We start from the raw sequence: 19,164 nt of genomic DNA, 5'->3' as shown, positions 1-19,164 counted from the left end.
TCTGCGGCACTATGTGAGAAGCTCTGAATCCTTTTAACACATCAGTCATGCCTGCTCACTGACCTCTGATGTCTAGTGCAGGTGAGACCCCACTTTATTTTCTGGTAGATTTCTGCTGCCCTGGGCAGAAGGGCAAACAAAGAATAAGCCTGTGTTTGCCCCTGCTGCCCACTTCTGCAAGACAAACTGAAACATTGGCTAAGTGGGGAAGGAGTAGCTCCTGTGGAGCAGCCTCACAGTGCTGGGACAGGGGTGCAGAGAGGGATCTGGTCCCTGTGTTGATCGGCTCCCGGCTTTGGGGGGCAGTTGAGAGCTGAGTAGCTCTAGGACCAGGCCCCTGCTGGTGTGGCTGACGAAGAGCAAATATGCTCCCAGGCAGTGTCTACACAAGCCCAGTCACCTGTGTTTACAGGTACAAGCTAACTGCACAGTAGATTAATTTACTGCACAGTAGTTTATGAGCACAGTTACTTGGTGACGCTTTACTGCAGGGCAGATTAGTCTACTGCACAATAAAACATCTTGTGTAGACACATCCACTGTGTAGGAAGTTTAGCTTAATAACTAAAGATTTTTTAAGAGCCATAGACAGGGTGCAAATGAAGGTTTGAAGGAAATTATGGGGAGCCTAGTAAATAAAATTAGGCTCCTCATAATGAAATGAAACAAATCTGCAAGAAAAAATAATACAAATCAGAGATAAGCATGTGCTGTTTGTTGGGTTTACAGCGCTATAAGCTGATCTAGAGTAATGGCTTTACATGGACCAATATAGGGGTGGGTGACAAAAGATGGTTCAGTATGGAGAACAAGCTTAATCAACTTTCCAAATAATATATAGTAAAACTGAAAGCTCACTGAAGATTTCCATTCCAAACATCTGTGCTATCCTCTAGCAAAATATTTAGTAGATATTGCACCGAGAAACACAAAAATCAGCAAAGCTTCATAGTCACAGTTCACAGGAACAAATGCTGTGTTTCTTAGTGTGGAGTCAGCCCTAATGTATTGACTCAGACGGCACAGTCCACAGCTACAATGTTACTGAAAGGGTTAACAACACTAATAAAAATCAGATTTTAAATTCCAAGTTTATAGCATTCACTGTCCTACTTTAGAAGCTCCTCTTGAGATAAGCTCTTCTGCCACCATGACAACAAACAAGTCCATCTTTCAGGTTACTCTAATTCCTAATTAATCTTTTCATACTAATAAGGCCACCTGCCCGGGTCAGCTGGGTCACTGCTAAGACATGCTGTATCACTTCGTGCCCAAACAAACAAAATAGGAAAATACATCCATCCTCCTATTGCTCAGGAATTCTGATGTCAGGGAACTGCTATGCTCTCCACTTCTCCTAAAGGATAGGAAACAGTGCTTGGCTTCATCCTACAGCCTTTGGTATACCCCACACAGAATCTTAGATATGGTGCTTATAACTTCAAAGGTCTTTCTCACAAATTCACAGTTTAGGGCTGGAGGGGACCTCGTGAGATCATCAGGTCCAGCCCCCCTGCTCTGGGCAGGAAAGACTGTGGGGGTCAAACAACCCCAGGAAAGAGTGTGTTCAGTCTCCTTTTGAAGATCTCCAGGGTAGGCCTGCATCCCACTGCTGGGAGTCTATTCCAGAGTGTGGTCACATGAAGCATGAAGAAGTTTTTCCTTATATCTAGTCTTAAACTTCCTCTAGGAGTTTATGACCATTGCTCCTGGTTTTCCCCTAGGGTGCTTTGGTGAATAGTTGTTCGCTTAGCCCCTGATGTTCACCCCTGATATATTTGTAAAGTGCCACCAAATTCCCCTGAAGTCCTCTTTTCTAGGCTGAACAGTCCCATATCTGTCAGCCTTTCTTTGTATGGCTTGCTCTTCAGGCCTTTAATTATACGAATGGCTTTTCTCTGGACTCTCTCAAGCTTTTCCACATTCTTCTTGAAGTGTGGCAGGATCCTTCCATCCTCCCCAGAACTGGATGCAGTGCTCCAGCTGTGGTCTCACCAATGCCGAGTAGAGCGGGAGAATCACTTCCTTAGTTTTGCTTGAAATGCATCTGTTCATGCATGCCAGCATACTGTTTGCTCTGCCAACTGTGTCATCACACTGGTGGCTCATATTCATTTTATGGTCAATTATGACCCCCAGGTACCTTTCAGATGTAGTGCTAGCTAGCACCACCAAGCCTGTAAGTTTGTTGCAGGTTTTTCCTCCCCAAATGGAGCACTTTGCACTTCTCAGTATTGAACAGCATCTGGTTCTGGTCTGCCCATTTAACTAATCTGTCTAGGTCTGCCTGGATTGTCAGCCTACCCTGATACATGGCCGCACTTCCTCAAAGCTTAGCATCATCGGCAAACTTTGCCAGTGTGCTTTTCACTCCTTCGTGGGACACCAAATCAAAGGCCTTCCTAAAGTCCAAGTAAATGACATTGACCTCATCTCCCTTATCCAGGTGGTGAGTAACCTGGTCTTAGAAGGACACGGCTAGTCAGATGTGACCTACCTGTGACAAAACCGTTCTGGCTGTCACTCAGAAATTTGCCTTCGACTAGCATATTGCATATGGACTCCTTGAGAAATTTTTCGAGGATTTTTCCTGAGATTGAGGTCAGGCTGATCAACCTGTAGTTCCCTGGGTCCTCTCTCCTCCCCTTCTTGAAGGTGGGCACAACACTGGCCCTCTTCCAGTCTTCTGGGACCTCTCCTGAGCACCATGAATTCTAGAAGAGGTTCCCTTCTAGCGATGTAGAGCTTTCACCTGCCATCATATACCTACATTTTAAGGAGATCCCAGAAATGATAGACCATTTTAACCTTCAGTATGAGGAAGAATTATTTTATTTCCTTGATAAATATTAGACATGTACAGTGAGTGTAATGACCTTTTAGATGAAGGATGGGCAATTATTTGGGCCCCTGGGCCACATAGGCAATTTGGGGGAGCTGTTGTAGGCCGGTCAGCACCCCCCACCCTACAACAACTTACCAAACCTGGGAGCCCTGTGGTTCCTCCCCACTGCTGCCGCTGCCACCAGCACACAGCAGCAGTTGAGCACACAGCCTCAACCCCAGCCTGCCCCACACCTGCTCCAGACTCACCCGAGCTGGAGCAGACAAGATCCAGACCAGCTGGGACCCACACACACAGCCCTGGCCCCAGCCCTGACCCTGGCCCAACTTGCACCTGCAGCTCCTCTCCACTGCCACCACTGTCCTGCCGGGTGGCTTGGAGGCAGTGTTGGTAGTGGTGACAGAGGCAGAGTGGAGCTGCAGAGCAGCCCAGTTCACGGGCTCTGGGTGACTAAAGCAAGAAGGTCCTGGCAGCAGTAAGGGGGAGGTAGTGCTATTCCTCCATTGCCCAGCAGCAGCTTCTGCCTAGCCACCACCACCACTGTTCATTGTGGGTGGGTAGGTTTGGAGCAGGCATGGGGCAGCGTGGGGCCAGGGCACTGCACGTGACTTCTGTCTAGTCCAGAACTGATCTGTTCTGGTCAGGGCAGGTCCGAAGCAGATGCAGGGTGGGTCGGGCCCAGGCTGGAGCTGTGCATGTGGATCATCAGCCATCTCCATGGGGCCAGGGCTGGCAGTGGTGGTGGCAGCTGGAAGGAGCCGCTGTTACCTGGGCTGCCTAGAAATGGAGTCCAGCCATGGAGCTGCCCTAGCTTTGCTGTGTGCCTGTGGGTGGTGAGATGTGCCACAGGCTGCATAGCACCTGGGCTAGGAGGGACTGAGGGATCTGCTGCAGGCTGGACAAAGTCCCTCTAAAGGCTAGACCTGGCCTGCAGGCCATATTTTAACCAACCATGGTTTTAGATGATAAAGCTTTGTCATACTCAGTTGGGTATTTGTGACTTTGTCACATAGCCAAATATATTTCAATGAAAAAGGCAATTTATCATGCAATATCTACCATCCAGGTTCATGTACTAAGTATTACTCTCCTTAGTCTTCTTAATCAGTGCCCTCTATTACCTTCTATCACTTCTAATGTCAATTAGGAACACTTCTTTATTTATATTAATCAAGGAGAGGCATGTAAACGCAATAGAATTAACTGTGTTTTAAGGTTGCAAATTAACTGTTCTTTTTAGCAGTTCAGACAAGTGTACTTTTACCTCAATATTTTCTAAGAATTTTGAATGGAAATCAGAAACAACAGAAATCTGTCATGGCTCAATGCCTGCAACATGTCATGGGGGACAAATATATTTTATTATATTATTTTCCCACTTAAAATAATAAAGCCTCAATAGTCAAGTTATGAAATATACTGCACCCAGGTCTGAATTTGTAACTTCTTCCACCACATTTAATCTATATCAATCACACGTTTTGCTCTATTATAGTTGTTTGTACTTCATTAGCCCAACATTAAGCCAGTGCAAATTGGAAATTGGAAATGGAAATATTGGGATTCCATTTTTTTAGAGGGATACTGTAGAAATTCAGAATGAGTCAAATTAATTCCTGGTTGAAACACATTGACTAAGTTGACCAGAAATGACTTTGCCACAGCAGTATGTGCTAATGTTAATTTTTTTTAAATGGGGGAAAACTAAAAGAAACAAACTTCCCTTTAAACTTTCTGGTTTGACTAGATAAGCTCTTTCAAGTTGATGAAACAGGGTGTGGAATGGGGTAAGCCATTGCCGGACCAACTTTTAGCACATTAATTTATATAACCTACAAATGCTCAATTGTTATTCCAGTTAAAACTGTATAGGTATTTTTTAACTGCATAACTAGGTAAATTAATGTGCTTAAAGTTGGTTGGGCCATGGACTGGGTGGCCCACCCCATTCTGCAGCCTATGTGAAAGAACATCTCTACAATCAATCCTCTCTACAACCAATTAACTTTTGTAAGTCTTGAGGTATATGACCAGAGTAAAAGGCACAAAGACACAAAGATTTAGATATCAGCCCTACTGGAGGAACTGTTTAGTTTTCTGTGTTATTTCTGTTACTACTATCTTACATGGCATTTTCATTTTGATGGGCCTCAAAATACTTAACAAATTAAACACATGCAGCAGCACTGAAATGCAGCTATTTCTGGGTTATAGGAAGAACCCAAATATCAAGCAGCACACGGCATAGCAAAACAAGGGGTAAAGTGTTGGCTAAAAGCTCTTACATGACCTCCTTTTTCCAAAGTGCCATAAAACCTTTAATGACCACACGCTGCAAAAAATAAAAACATAAAAATAGTATCTTGGGTTTGGGGGGCTGAGGGGGGTGGGGGGGGTTTATAGCTTCTGAAAGAAACAGAGGGGGCAAAACAAACACGGGTTCTCAATTCACTGATTAGTGAAAGATGACGAATTATATAGTAAAATGGTCAGCAGTGAAATAAGCAATAGCACTGACACTGAAATTGTGTGTTCATGGCACAGGAAATGGAAAGGAAACAGGGAGTTCTCACCTCTCAGAGCTCTTGTTCCAGGATATCTGCACACTTGAAAAATCAATAGCTCAACAGTTTTATACTCATTTCAAAGTCTTTTATTTATCTTTTTAAAAAAATATAAATCTAAGGACCATAGCCACTTTTTTTTTTTTAAGAAAATGCAAGTTGTGTTTGTGGAGCACAAGACTGAATTCTATGGTCACAGGCTCACAGAATATATATTATTGCTGCTTGGAAGTCTTTGAGTGCAATTTATTTCTACTGGGGAATGCTGTACATCAACAGCAGATCCACTCCCAAAATAAAATACAGTAAAACTGAAATTTCACTGAAGATTTCCATTCCAAATTTCTGTGTTGTGCAGCAGCAAAATATTCAGTAGGTATTGCACAAAGAAACACAATAATCAACAAAGCTTCAGAGTCACAATTCACAGGAGCAAGCACTGTTTCTTATTGTGGTGTCAGCCCTAATTTGTTGACTCAAGAGGCACAAATCAGGAGAAAAAAAGAAATAGGTTTGATAAAACTTGCCAATTCCCTGTCCCAGAAGTATATCAATCCTCCTGGAGGGAGGCTTTGGGGTCAAGGCTTCCAGTCTCTTAACTCTAGGTTAGTCTGAGCTCTCATATCTTTCAGATTGCCAACTCTGTAGCAGCACGTAGACTTGCAAAGTCCTTGCCACCAGACAATCATGGAGTTGGGATTTTCAGGGCTCCCAAGGTTTCTTCGCAGCTGCATTTGCCAGGATCCCACCTAGAGGCATCAGAAAGATGGAAATTACATTTCTATTTCAATTTTTTTTAATTTAAAATTCCCATGTTACAGACAGTTTCATTTGGTGTTCCATTTCAGACTGATTATTTTTCATTTCAGAATTCCTTGTGGAACAGAAATACCTCCTTCTGGCCAACTTTAATGCAGGAACTAGTTAGGAACTCATTGCCAGAGGATATCTTTGAGGTCAGTGACTCGCCAGGATTCTTCAAAGCATTTGATGTCTGAGCAGCAAATTTACACAACGTTACACCTGTAAGGATTTTAAAAAGAGATATGGAAGGTTCATACATTCCCATACTTTAGGCCATAAACCAACCAATAGCTGACAGGGGATAGGTATCTTTCACCCTAGGAAGTCATCTATTTGCAGGGTTCTTTCATTCTTCTCCAAAGCAGGTGCCAATGCCCTCAACGATGTCTCTGACAAGACAGAACATGAGTATGATGGATGACTGGTCTGAGCCAGCTGAGCAATTCCTTTGTTTCTCTTGCCAAATCACATTCAAGAAATACTAGGATCAAACTACTAAGGTACATATGGGCATTTGGCTTGGAGTCCTGAGTAAAGGGAACAGTTGGCCTTCTAGTCTTGTTCCTAGGGGATGAAAGGCAAGTAGAAGGGGTGAGAAGCAGGGAAAAGAGAGCAAGCGGAACTTCAAGTATACAGTCTATATTTCTTTAGTCCTAGAACAGCTCTATCAGATATGCTATGACAATGCTTACTAGCAACCTGGCTAAATAGTTGGGAAAATAGGTCTTTGCAAGCTGTCAGGCACAAACACCCTACTTCAGGCATGGGGAGAATCTGATGGTGTTTTGTGTGCTGTCCTGGGTGGAATGGAAGTCAATACGCAAAATACAGGTCTGTGAAAATGCAAATGTGTGGCAGTGAGGATCAGAGGGAATGGGAAACAATAGGTATGACTCCCTCCCATTCCCTCTAATTCTCAACCGCCACATGTTTGCATTTTCACAGACCTGCATTTTGCCTATTGGCTTCCATTCCACCCAGGAGAGCACATAAAACACCACAAGACTCTCCTTATGCCTGAAGAAGGGTGTTTGTTCCCAAAAGCTTGCAAAGAACAATTTTCCCACTGTTTAGTTGGTCTAATAAAAGATGTCACATTTACGCAAAGAACTTTGTCTGCCTGTGTCCTTAGCCCATCAAGGCTACAACCAACAACCTTACTGGCAACCTGGGAGTATTTCACAGTCCACTGATAAGATTATTATCTTTCAACTGTTGCAAAGGGATTCATGAAAGACTCATGTGTTATGTTGGGATTGACTCACAGTTTGCATACAAACAAATATACCGAGTCTTGAAATTTCACTGTATTTCCTCTGCAGCTCACTTCACAGATTCTTGGCAAGGAATGCAAAGCATCTCCAGTTGCCATCCAACTGTAGGCAACAGACATTTTAAAAAGGAAAACAGGAAGAGCTCCAGGATCGTAGCAATGAATAACACACCTACAGTCCATGCTACAGTTTCAAAAATCCTTGTCCCCGTGCTTGGCATAGAATATGTTATGGGAATTATTGGAAATGGTATTGCTTTGATCATCTTTTGCTTTAATAGGAATTTCTGGAAATCAAGCACCATGTATTTACTCAGCTTAGTTGTCGCTGATTTCTTCCTGATAACCAGTTTACCATTTCGTATGCACTACTATACCAGGAATGAAGTCTGGACCTTCTCAAAAAGATTTTGTCAGGTCAATTTGTTCATGTTATCAATGAACAGAACAGCAAGTATTGTATTTCTTACTGTCATTGCAGTAGATCGCTATTTTAAAGTGGTTCATCCTCACCATCAGCTGAGTAAACTATCAATACCCTGTGCTGCAAAAATAGCAGCTTTGATTTGGATCTTGTGTATACTGCTGAACATCCATATCTTTACCTTGCATGTTGTACAGGATAATACTACATGTCGAGGCTATGATCACCCTAAGGCAGACATATCACTGGTGGACCACTGGCATAGGATGTTAATTTTTATTGAATTTTTTATATCCTTAGGCATCATCTTTTTCTGTATTTTCCGTGTTCTCTTTAAGCTGAAGCAGAAGGAAATGGCTAGAGGGAAGCGCATCCAAAGAACTATGAAATTGTTAATAATCATTGTTTTGGTATACAGTGTCTGCTTCTCGCCTGTCATTTTGTTTGCTTTAGCTGTTTTAATTGTTTGGAAAGTAAGCCCTCAGAGTCTCAGTTATAAAGTTATGAACCAGTTATTCCATGCCTCCTTTGCCTTTACGTACCTCAACAGTGCACTAGATCCTGTTCTTTATTGCTTTTCAAGTGTGACACTTCAAAATAGATTCAAAAAAATGTTCTGCCCATCGGGATGTTTTGAAGATCCCATGAAAGATAACAACAATGAAAGTTCAGCAAGAATTTTAGAACAGAGAGGACAGACCTTCAACCTGCCAGAAACTACAGAAATAAAACAAGCTTGTGCCCTTAGCACTCAGCCAGTGCTTGATCAATAAGTGGAAACAGTATACATTGATGTCTTCATAAATTTAGCTGAGCTTTCTAAAATAAGATCTCCAAAAATTAAGGAAATCTGCAATACCAGGCTTGAGTTTGGAGATGGTCAAATCAATGGAAGTGGTGCCATCTCTGAAGATCAAACTCCTTCAGGTGCCTTGTTTTAGGCAAAGCAGTTTGAAAACGCTTGCTTTAATTGCTCTGTGCTTCAATTCCCCATTTGTAAATTAGGTAGTAACAACACTTTTCTACCTTGTAGAGGTGTTATGAATGAAAAAAAATAAAGAATTTATATATGTTAGGTCAGATTATGATCTTGCTTTTAAAATAAATAATGATAACAAATTATCAGTTTATGGCAAAACTTTGGAACTGGCCACCAGGATAATTTTAAATAGCTGGGTGCTCAGTTCTATTGAAAATCCATCAAGAGGCATCCTGGTGGGAGTATCTGGGGCCCGAACTTTTTTGAAAATCTGACTTGGAGGGTCTGCCTCAAAGAATTTACAGTGTAGACAAATCTAGGCATATGGCATGAAGTGCTGGTCCCAGTGAGGTCAGTGAGAGCTTTGTAATTGATTTCAGTAGAACCAGAAATTCATCCATGGTCTGGAAATACAGAATGAAAAGCAAGGCATAGGAAGTAGATTTTGTGGAAGGCTTTGAATGAGAAGCTTTTAAATTCTGGCCTGAAGGGAAAAAACCCACAATGTTAATCCAGACATAGGAAGCAGTGTGAAAAGAGGCATTGAGGTAGGAATGGGAAGAGGAGCCAGAGCAACAAGATGAGAGGACTGATCCCAGTACACAAGTAAGGTTTGGAGTAATGGGAGGTTGGAAAGCAAGTGGGAGAAAGCCTGTGGAGTCCATGAAGTTACTCCAGGCTGACTCCAGTCACCTCACTTTAATAACCAAAACCAAGACCAGAATTTCCTGAGTGCCAGGGATCAATGTAGCTTATAACTAACTAAATCCTTCTTTGTCTCTTGGGATATTTAAATAAGTTGTATACACAGCCTAATGTATAAAAGTTTGTAGCCACCTGTAACCAGTTCCTTATTTGCATGATTATTTAAGCTTGAGAAAACAATTGCAAATAAAAAAGCCTGTTTCTTTTAGAGGATATGCAAGTTCATAGCTCCATACCAGCTATGAACTGACTGCCCAGAGGATTTTTATCACAGTTTTATCAACATTCGTAACCACCTATAACCAGTTTGTAAAATAAAATAAAATAAATGTATGTAGCCACTTGTAACTAGTTCCTTATTTTCATGATTATTTAAGGTTGAGAAAACAATTGCCAATAAAAAAGCCTGTTTCTTTTAGAGAGTATCCAGTTCAGAGCTCCATACTAGCTATGAACTAACGGCCCAGGGGAGTTTTCCATCTATTGACTCCCGTGTGAAATCCTATGAAATATGAACTTTCATTTCTACCCAGGGGAACTTTTACAATCTTTTCTCCAAGGCCTGATGAAGGGTGTTTGTGTCCAAAAGCTTGAATTAAGGAATTGTTTTCCAAAAATCTTGTTGGTCTGATAAAAAATATCTCTACTATGAGTCCTGATCGCCTTGTTTATTTTAAAAGCATATACTGTTATATGTTATCTTTTTCTTTGACTTATAGTATAGCCTATTGGTACTCCTAACATATCCATTTATAGGCTCGCTATCTTTTCCTCAAGTGGCAATTCAGTCTTGTTAACAATGCATATGGTTGTGGTTATAACAATGGTTATAACAGTGGTTGTAGTTATATGTTGTTTTCTCTTAAGGATAATTCTTGTAATCATCTGTGAGTCAGAAGGTCAGTTAACATCAGTATTCTCAGGTGTTCCTTTTAAAGGGTGTAGTGCCACTTAGATCAACCTAATTTTCTAAAATCTTACCTGCCCCTGAATAATTGTTAAATTGTGATAAATTCTTTTATCCCAGTTCCTTCTTTAATGTTAAAACAACATTGTGATGTTAATGGGATATCACCATATTTCTCTCAGTTGAGGTTCTGGACCATAGTTCTAGAATTATATTTGGCATTTCCTGGCTTGCCATAGTGCAGGTGTTAGCTGCATTGCCAAAAAGTTTTGCCATGCACAGAGCCAACTATGTGAGATACTGCACGACTTCAATGGAGTTTTTCTGTATTTGCCTGAGTAAATCTAATAACTGAAGAGGTGAATTGGGATTCATTGCTTCTATGCTTCAAAACTGCTACTTCATGACTGTGTGATTTTGAAATAAGTTTTTTAACCCCTCTCTGTTGGTATCACCATCTCTAAAATGCATATATTACCACACGTACCTGGCAGAGGTGTTGTGAGATGGACTTAATTCACTGATTCACTATAAAGGCTGTAGCTCCTCAGATGAAAGGTGCCCAGTTTTTATTATTGGGCTTGGTGTCAGACAATTTCAAGAGTTTTCATCCAGCTTTAATTTTCATTTAATAAATCTCAGAGGAAACTCAACATGAGGCCCAATTCTGATCACAAACCAGTTCATGCCAGCGCAACTCCAGTGAAATTATGCCTACTCGATACCGATACAAGTGAGATCAGGATCAGCCCCAGAATGTTTAATTCTTAAAAGCTTGATTAGCATAAGCAGTCAATGTAAAAGCACAGTTTTAGGTGTGGGGTTTGTGTTATTTTCCTGGCATGGTCTGAGCTTCTAGGGAATCTTCAAGAAAGCAAGGAATGCAGTAGGATGTTCTTCTTCGGTGAAGGTCACCCCTATGCAGAAGGCCAGCACAGGAGCTATGTACAACTTGAGTCTACATCCAGTTCTCTAAATTTGAATACTTTCTGAACACTGAACTGAGTAAACTGAGTGCTGCTTTCTTCTTCTGTAACATCATGCATTACTGTGGTACATAGTCAATCACTGTATCACGCCTGCTAATGATATGGTGTTGATTTCTTTGATAGGTTTTTGTATGGACCTTTCAAGGCTGATGTTAAGAACAGTTCCATCTCCCACACCTCCATTAATTCACCACAAAATACACAATATCATAAAAATACCTGTTCCATTTACCAAACAACCATCTAGAAGATGACACCTACCTTCTACTTCCTAGAAAAAACAGATGGGCTATGGCTTAGCACCTACTAACTTGGCCCTATCTTTTAGCAGACTTGAAAATAGCCAACAAGGGTCTAAGGAAAATAATCCAAGTCAACCTGCAAAGATCTACTGTGGGCCAGAAGAAACCAGAGGGAAAGCTCAGACCGGGATTAGATTGATTTGTACTAACTGCTTTATCTCTGAGACTGTTCTTAGCCAAAATCGGTCTAAATGTTGCTTCATTAACCAACTTATTTCATTATGTTAGCATATATATTTGTCCCTTGAACTGGGTATAAATTGTAAATATAAAATTAATTCAAGTAATTTAGTGAAGTGTTTTCTTCTGTTTCTGAGTAGTCAGGTCCCACTCAGATGCGCAGGATATCAATAGCAGCTGCGTCTATGAATCCTACAACACAGCTTGGCACTTTGGGGCTTGATTTTTTTTCACTACCTTACACAATCATTTCTCTCCACAAACACACCCAAAGTGGTTATAAAATGCTAGTGATCCTTAAAAAATCATTTCTATTCCATAAGTTCCAGCTACCCTTCTGTTTCTAAAGCATTTTATACTGACTTTTCATTCCTTAGACCTCAGAGCAAATAACTCCAGAAGCTACAATGCAAAAGAGAAACAGGGTCTTTTCTTTTAAATAGTCCCAAAGACACTGAAATGACTATATATTTTCATACTTCATTGCATGAGAAAGAAGGATGGTTGGGAGGCAAGTTTAGCTTATGTGGCTACCCACAGGAGTGTTGCAAAGTTGGCTTTACATTACTTTTCCATATCTTTTAGTCCAGGGATGTCCAACCTTTTTGAATGTGGGGCCAGATTATGAACTTTTTATCACCCAGTGGGCTGGCGAGCCATATTCAAAGATGTCACAGGAAGTGGTATCATATCAGGAAGTGATGTCACGTGACCTTTGACACCAATGAAGTTGCAGGGGTTGACATGGTGCTGGTTGACATGGCATGCATGCCCGGGTTGACATGGTGCTGCAGGAGCCGCTTGGCTACAACCAGGTTGACCTGGTGCTGGAGAAGCTGCGGGGCCAGGCCAGGGTTAACCTGGGGCCTGCCCAGCCTGCCAGTGCCATGCCCGGGTTGACATGGTGCTGCAGGACCTGCCTGGGCAGAACCGGGTCGGCACTGGCCAGAAAAAGCAGCATGCAGCTGAAGCCGGCTTCCCATGTGCTGCTGCGGATGGGAGGAGGCCAGCCAGGTCTGCACCAGCCAGCAGAAGTGGTGGCAGAGTCATGTGCTGCTCAGGACTGACTGGTGCAGGCTTGTCCTGTCCTGAGCGGCACACGGCTCTGCTGCCACTTCTGCTGGCCAGTGCAGACCCGGCCGGGCTCTCCCGTCCCCAGCAGCACGTGAGAAGTGGCCCCCTTAGGGCCTCGCACATGGGCAGCCGGGCCTGGAGAGCCGCAGTGCCCAGGGGGAGACTGGCTGGGGGAGCAGGCGCCGCCTTGCTGTGCGGCAGGGCAGAGTAGGGCAGTGGGGCTGGCTTGAAGCAGGCGGGTGAGAAGGCAGTCATGGGCTGGCAGTGCCAGTGGCCACTGCTTGGCCTCCTGCGTGGGGCTGCTGCCCCAGGCCCTGCGGGGGTAAGCAGCTCCCCTCCTCTCGCTGCCGGCTGGGGCCCACAGGCTGGCCCTGTCCACCTCGCTGCGGCCCTGTGCTCTGCGGTGCTGGGTGGGCCTGATAAAATGGCTTGGTGGGCCATATGGCAGCCTGTGAGCTGAATGTTGGACAAACCTGTTTTAGTCAGTCCTAAGCCACTACACATCAGACTGGTTCTATAATGCTGCTTTGCATTGTACTATCTGTCAATAAAACCAAGAGCTTGCTAAAATATAAGGGCAACCTGGCCACCAGCTGCAGAAAGAGAAATGTAGGAGCTGCTCACTTGAGGCTATTGTATCTCCCTCAATTTTCATCCTTATGTAAAGGAAACATGTTGACCAGTATTCTCTACCTGTGGGTTGCAACCCAAAAAATGCATTGCAAGAATATATAAAAGGGTCATGAACAAACTTTAAAATTGGATCTATTTTGCATACATTTAAAAAAAAAATAGATGCTGCTTGTGCTTCACTATATGTTAATACTGTGCATACTAATAAACAGGGATCTGGGTTTTCTATTTATCATGGGAAAATGTGAAATTTCTCCTTTAAAGGAGAAAATAGTAGCCTTTCAGGCTGGCAGAGTTCCAGGCTACAAGGGGGCTGCTTGAGGCTGGCGGGGCCAAGAGGAGGGTGATCAGGCAGGGGCCACCACATGCATGTGGCAGCTAGGCATCATGAAGAGCATGACCAGTGGGCAGGACCCAGCATGGGAGGATGGAGCAGAGCGGCAAGACTCATTGCTGCCAATGCTGCCACCAGGCCAGCCATACCACCAGCAGCATGAGGAGTAATGGGTAGAAGGAGCCATGCCCTCACCTCCTCCCATACACGCAACTGCAGTTCTACCCTGCTGCCATGCCCCGGATGCTGCCAGCACAACTGCTGCTGCTCCCCTCAAGCTATGGGGGAGGTAGGGCTGTGGATGGAGCAGGTGGTCTGAGGGGAACAGCAGTGGTGGTGGCAGGTAGGCCATGCTGGCAGGGTAGAGTTGCGGCCTGGTGTGTGAGCAGCTAGTGGCAGGAGGAGGTGAGGGCAGCGCAGCTCCCTCCATTCATTAGTCCTTGTGCTGCTGGTGGCACAGCTGGCTCAGGCATCCCAGTAGCAGCAGTAGCAGCAATGAGTCTCATCACCCTGCCCATGCCAGTCTGGCCAGGCTGCAGTCCCGTGCCTGCTGTGGGCATGCAAATCCCCCCCATACCCCACACATACGCATATCCTGCCTGACACACTGGGGGGCTGGAAGGGAGGGGCAGTGGGTCAGGAGTAAGGGGCACCATCAGGGCTGTGGGTTGGAGGGGCTGTGGGTTGGGAGTGAGGGGCACCAGCAGGGCCGGGGCTGTTTTCTACTTAAACTATTTACTGGGTTGGGACTGGCCATCAATGTTTACAAATGGGTCCTGGTACAAAAAAGGTTGGGAACCACTGATGTAGGCCAGGGTCTAGCCCATAGAAGCACGTAAGAAGTATAAAATGCTACACAAAACAGAATTCTCAACTGAGGGGAGCTTACTTTGCTTCTAACCAATTCTAGTAACTGCACACTAGGCAAACAATCAGGCTGTGTCTTTAAGGCCATGTCTATACTGCTTGCCCAGAGTCTGGGACCACTTCTAAGGAACAAACCCTGCTGACCTGTTCCCACTCCATTCATATTTAAACCTAGCAATTAGGCAGCAAAGATTACTTATAGGGGTCCTGAGCTTAGGTATGTGGGGAGTAGGAGTGAGCAGGCAGGGCTTTTTACTTGCTGGTCATTGTCACAAACCCACCCCAGAACTCTGAGTTTCTCCCCACTGTTCCACTGCTTATCCCAAGGAACAGACCAAGGTTGCCCTGGGATAACTCCTTCTCACAGAAAGCTTCAAATCCACTGCCCTTTTACCAGATGCCACAGCTGCAGCAAGGGAATCTCTGCCAGCTCCAGGTGGTCTCCCTTTTGGGTTGTGAAAAAAAATTTAGGTCATCCTTTCCATAGAAAGGGTTAGCCTAAAATATCCGTCACTCAGATGTCACTCTTTCTACAGGCAATGGTGAGGAGATAAACAACAAAAGGATTTATTATGCAGGATAAAATAATTGTACAAGAAAAACTGACCATAGGTTTGAAGACAGAAATACAAGACAAGTAAAGTTTCCTATCTTCTCACCTGGTGACACCCTGATGGCTAGAGAATGATATTTTAAAAATTGCTTTTAGAAACTGGCTTCCATTAGAGTAATAGCCCAAGGGAATGGCAAGGGTTAGTTGGTTTCTAAAGTCTGTTTGTGGCAAAGATTCACATTCTCAGGCAAGAGTCTGAAGTTAACAGACAGGCACATACATCCTGGGAAATTGAAAACATGCAGTAGCATAGTGTTCCCTGAAACCCCATAATAAGGTAGAAACCTGCAGAATTCGCATCTGGTCATAATGACCAGCTGTAAAGCCTCTAAGATCTCCAGTTTTGGTGGACAAACCAAATTAGGAGGCAGGGGATGTTCAAATTAAGACACTGGCAAATGACCAAATTAAGATGTATGCATGTGATGTGTTTAAGGAACAAAGGATTATGCTGACAAAAAAAGAACATGGCCAGCATGACAACCACGGGGAAATCAATCAACGGTACCCAGAAATTAAGAGTCATCAGGAGAAAAAGAATACATAAGGAGGGATTTCCAGAACAGCAAGTTGACATTAGCCACTGTGGGCAGAGGGTACACCACTGGCCCATCTCGCTCACCCCATCTGGGAGTGGGCATTGGCCTCCAGCCTCTGAGACTGCTGACATCCTTCAAGCAAGAACCACAATGTGGCATTTGTGTACTGAACAGATGTACCTTCTCCCCATGAAGCCCTAGGACTAGTAGATAAAATATATTGGGCAATTGTTTTGTTTGCTTTGCCTGTATTACTTGTATCTGCTATCACTATGTATCAATAAAATTTTCTTCTAATCAAACGGAGGTATTGTGGTCAGTGTAAAGAAAAGTTGGCCCTGCCCAGAACAAGATATCAGGACTGATTTGTAAACCCAGTGCCAACAAGTTATGAACCAGTCCTGATACCTTGTTCTGGGTGGGCCCACAACACCACCATTTGATAAGAGGAGAATTTTATTGATGCACAGTGATAGAAAATAAGAGTAATGTAAGCAAAGCAAACAAAATGACTATACAATACACTTTATTTACCAGTCCTAGGGTTTCACAGGGAGATGGTACATCTGACTGGGACAAGGTATCAGGACTGGTTTGTAAATCCAGTGCCAACAACCCTAGCCCTCCTGAGAGCCTGCCAGTGTTTTCAGAAATTAGTCTTCTTGTTGATTGTATAAGCCCTGACTGCTGGAGCCTTAGAAAATCCAAAGAACCCGGATGCTATCCTAGCTACTCTATAAAACACCTCCAAGCCAGTCCCCCTTCCCTTCCCTTCTCTTCCCCCTGCCCCCAACAGTAAGCAGTATTTTAATTGCTTATGAGTCACCAGAATCCTCCAGAAATTTCTTGTCTCCCTGAGGCACCTAGAGCATCTCTGGCTTATGGGCCATTTCTCTCAGATGCCTCTGTGATAGAGTTGATCTCCCCATTATAAGCAGACAATAGTTTGAGTGTGTGCTAAATACCTCCCTTCATTATTTTCCAGTTACATCATTAAATTACAAAAGTACATTTATTTCAAATACCATAAAACATACAGATAAAAAAATGACAAAACTGAACCCAGCTTCCCAGAAATAGAAACCAAACACCACAGGAATAAATCTAATTTAAGAGAACATCCATACATGCTATACAGTGAACCTGAAAGACAACTTGGGTTTATGGGTGAATCCACGACAGTCATATAGCTATGGTCTCTGTGATCAGATCTTTACACTGACACAACAAAAGCCTATATAAATGGCTCGCTTGTTCCTCCTGAGTATGTGTAGATGGCCGTATCTCCGCTTAGCACAGGCTGCATTTAATATAACCTTATCTCCAGTTCTGGCTTCCCTTTAAATCAGAAATGCCTACTACAGACTGCATGCACCAGGGACTGAGGGAAATCCTTATATTAAAGAGCTGTCTGGAGTGCCTTTTCACTCCCACTATAAGAACAAGAGGGAGGGTGGCTCTTGAATAATGTGTTTTCAGGCTGCCTATTCATTGTAGTAATTAAAGTTGTCCTCAATAAGAAAGATATTAGCCCCTGCCTCTGTGCTAAGGCTATCCTCAGACACTGTAACATGGGATTCAATGCCACAGCATATTGAATAAGAGCTGAACTGACATAATGTATAAACAATCCATTGATCATCCTGACACTCAACAAATAACTTTCTCTCTTTATTCTGTAGATGATGGCTGTTGTATGTGTTATGAAATCATGCTGCACCTAATCTACTGATCCCATTTGCCATTTAGCTTTTGACCGTGCTTCTCTTTATACACATATATTTTCAGAGCGCTCACTATGGATCATGACATTCACTTCAGAATGAGGGCAGAGCTGGATGAACTAGTTGGGGGTGCATAATTTATACTTATTCTTACTGTATTATGTCAGTAAATACAGCATATGCTATGCGCAGTACTGTACAGATAGTAAGAAGTAGTCCCTGCTGCTAAGAAAGAGACAAGCACAAGGAGCTGAAGTGACTGCTAGTTCATGTTGACACCAAAATGTCTGTAGCAGAGTTTGGAGGAAAACCCAAGGCTCTTGGTTTGCAATCAAGTGCCTTATCTATTAGTGGTATGTGCTCTTCTGGGATGGAATGAATAGCCAGAGGCTTCTTTGCTATTCATTCCATCCAGGAAGAGCACACACCAACTGCAGATACTTCCTCAACCTGACCAAGGGAATTTATACCCAAAAGCTTGCAAAGAAGAATTTTTCCAACTGTTTGAGCTGGTCTAATAAAAGATATCAGATTTAGCCAAAGAACCTTGTCTGCCTATGCCCTTAGACCACCATGGCTACAACCTATCCCGTTATTTATTAGTTCACACTCAACGCAAGGTTTGATGTTATTGCCTTTACTCATACACTGTGATTATGAAAGGTAACAAGAAGTGTATGTACAGGTATGTCAGCAACAAGAGGACGTTCAGAGATGGTGCAAGTCCCTTACTGAATGGGGGAGGCAACCTAGTGACAGATGAGGAGGAAAAGGTTGAAGTACTCAATGCCTTTTTCACCTCAGTCTTCACAGGCAAGGTCAGCTTTGAGACTACTACACCGTGCAGCACAGTGCGAGGGAGGGGGGGAGGTAAGAAGGGGAAGAGAGCAGCCCTCAGTGATGAAAGAACAGGTTAGGGACTATGTAGAAAAGCTGGATGTGTATGAGTCCATGGGACTTAATGCAATGCATCTGAGGGTACTGAGGGAGTTGGCTGATGTGATTACAGAGCTGCTGGCCATTTTCTTTGAAAACTCATGGTGATCAGGGGAGGTCAAAGACAACTCAGGTGTCCCAAGGTTTGGTCCTGGGGCCAGTCTTGTTCAAAATCTTCATTGTTGACACCAAGATGAACATGAGTCATCAAGGTGACAAAGTGATCAGTAAAGCTAACCGCACTTTATCATACATTAGCAGGTGCATGACGAACAGGTCCAGGGAGGTGATACTTCCCCTCTAGGCACTGGTCAGGCCACAGTTGGAGTACTATGTCCAGTTTTGGGCACTGTACTTCAAGGGATGTGGGCAACTACAAGAGGGTTCAGAGGAGGGCCACTTGTATGGTTAAAGGCCAGCAGGCAAAGCCCTATGAGGAGTGGTTGAGGGACCTGGATCTCTTCAGCTTCCG

General features: G+C 43.5%; 1 long non-coding RNA gene across 1 annotated transcript in view; it reads right to left on the bottom strand.

The window, feature by feature from the left end:
* Positions 1-5,452: 5,452 nt before the first annotated feature.
* Positions 5,453-19,164, bottom strand: part of LOC109282165 (uncharacterized) — a 32,307-nt gene continuing 18,595 nt past the window's right edge. The window contains exon 5 of the long non-coding RNA XR_002089062.2: positions 5,453-6,158. This is a non-coding gene — a long non-coding RNA (uncharacterized LOC109282165). The remainder of the gene's footprint in view (positions 6,159-19,164) is intronic.

This window comes from Alligator mississippiensis, chromosome 1 (genome assembly GCF_030867095.1).
Source record: "Alligator mississippiensis isolate rAllMis1 chromosome 1, rAllMis1, whole genome shotgun sequence".
Taxonomy (NCBI): Eukaryota; Metazoa; Chordata; order Crocodylia; family Alligatoridae; genus Alligator; species Alligator mississippiensis.
This window is presented reverse-complemented; position numbering and strand designations above follow the sequence as displayed.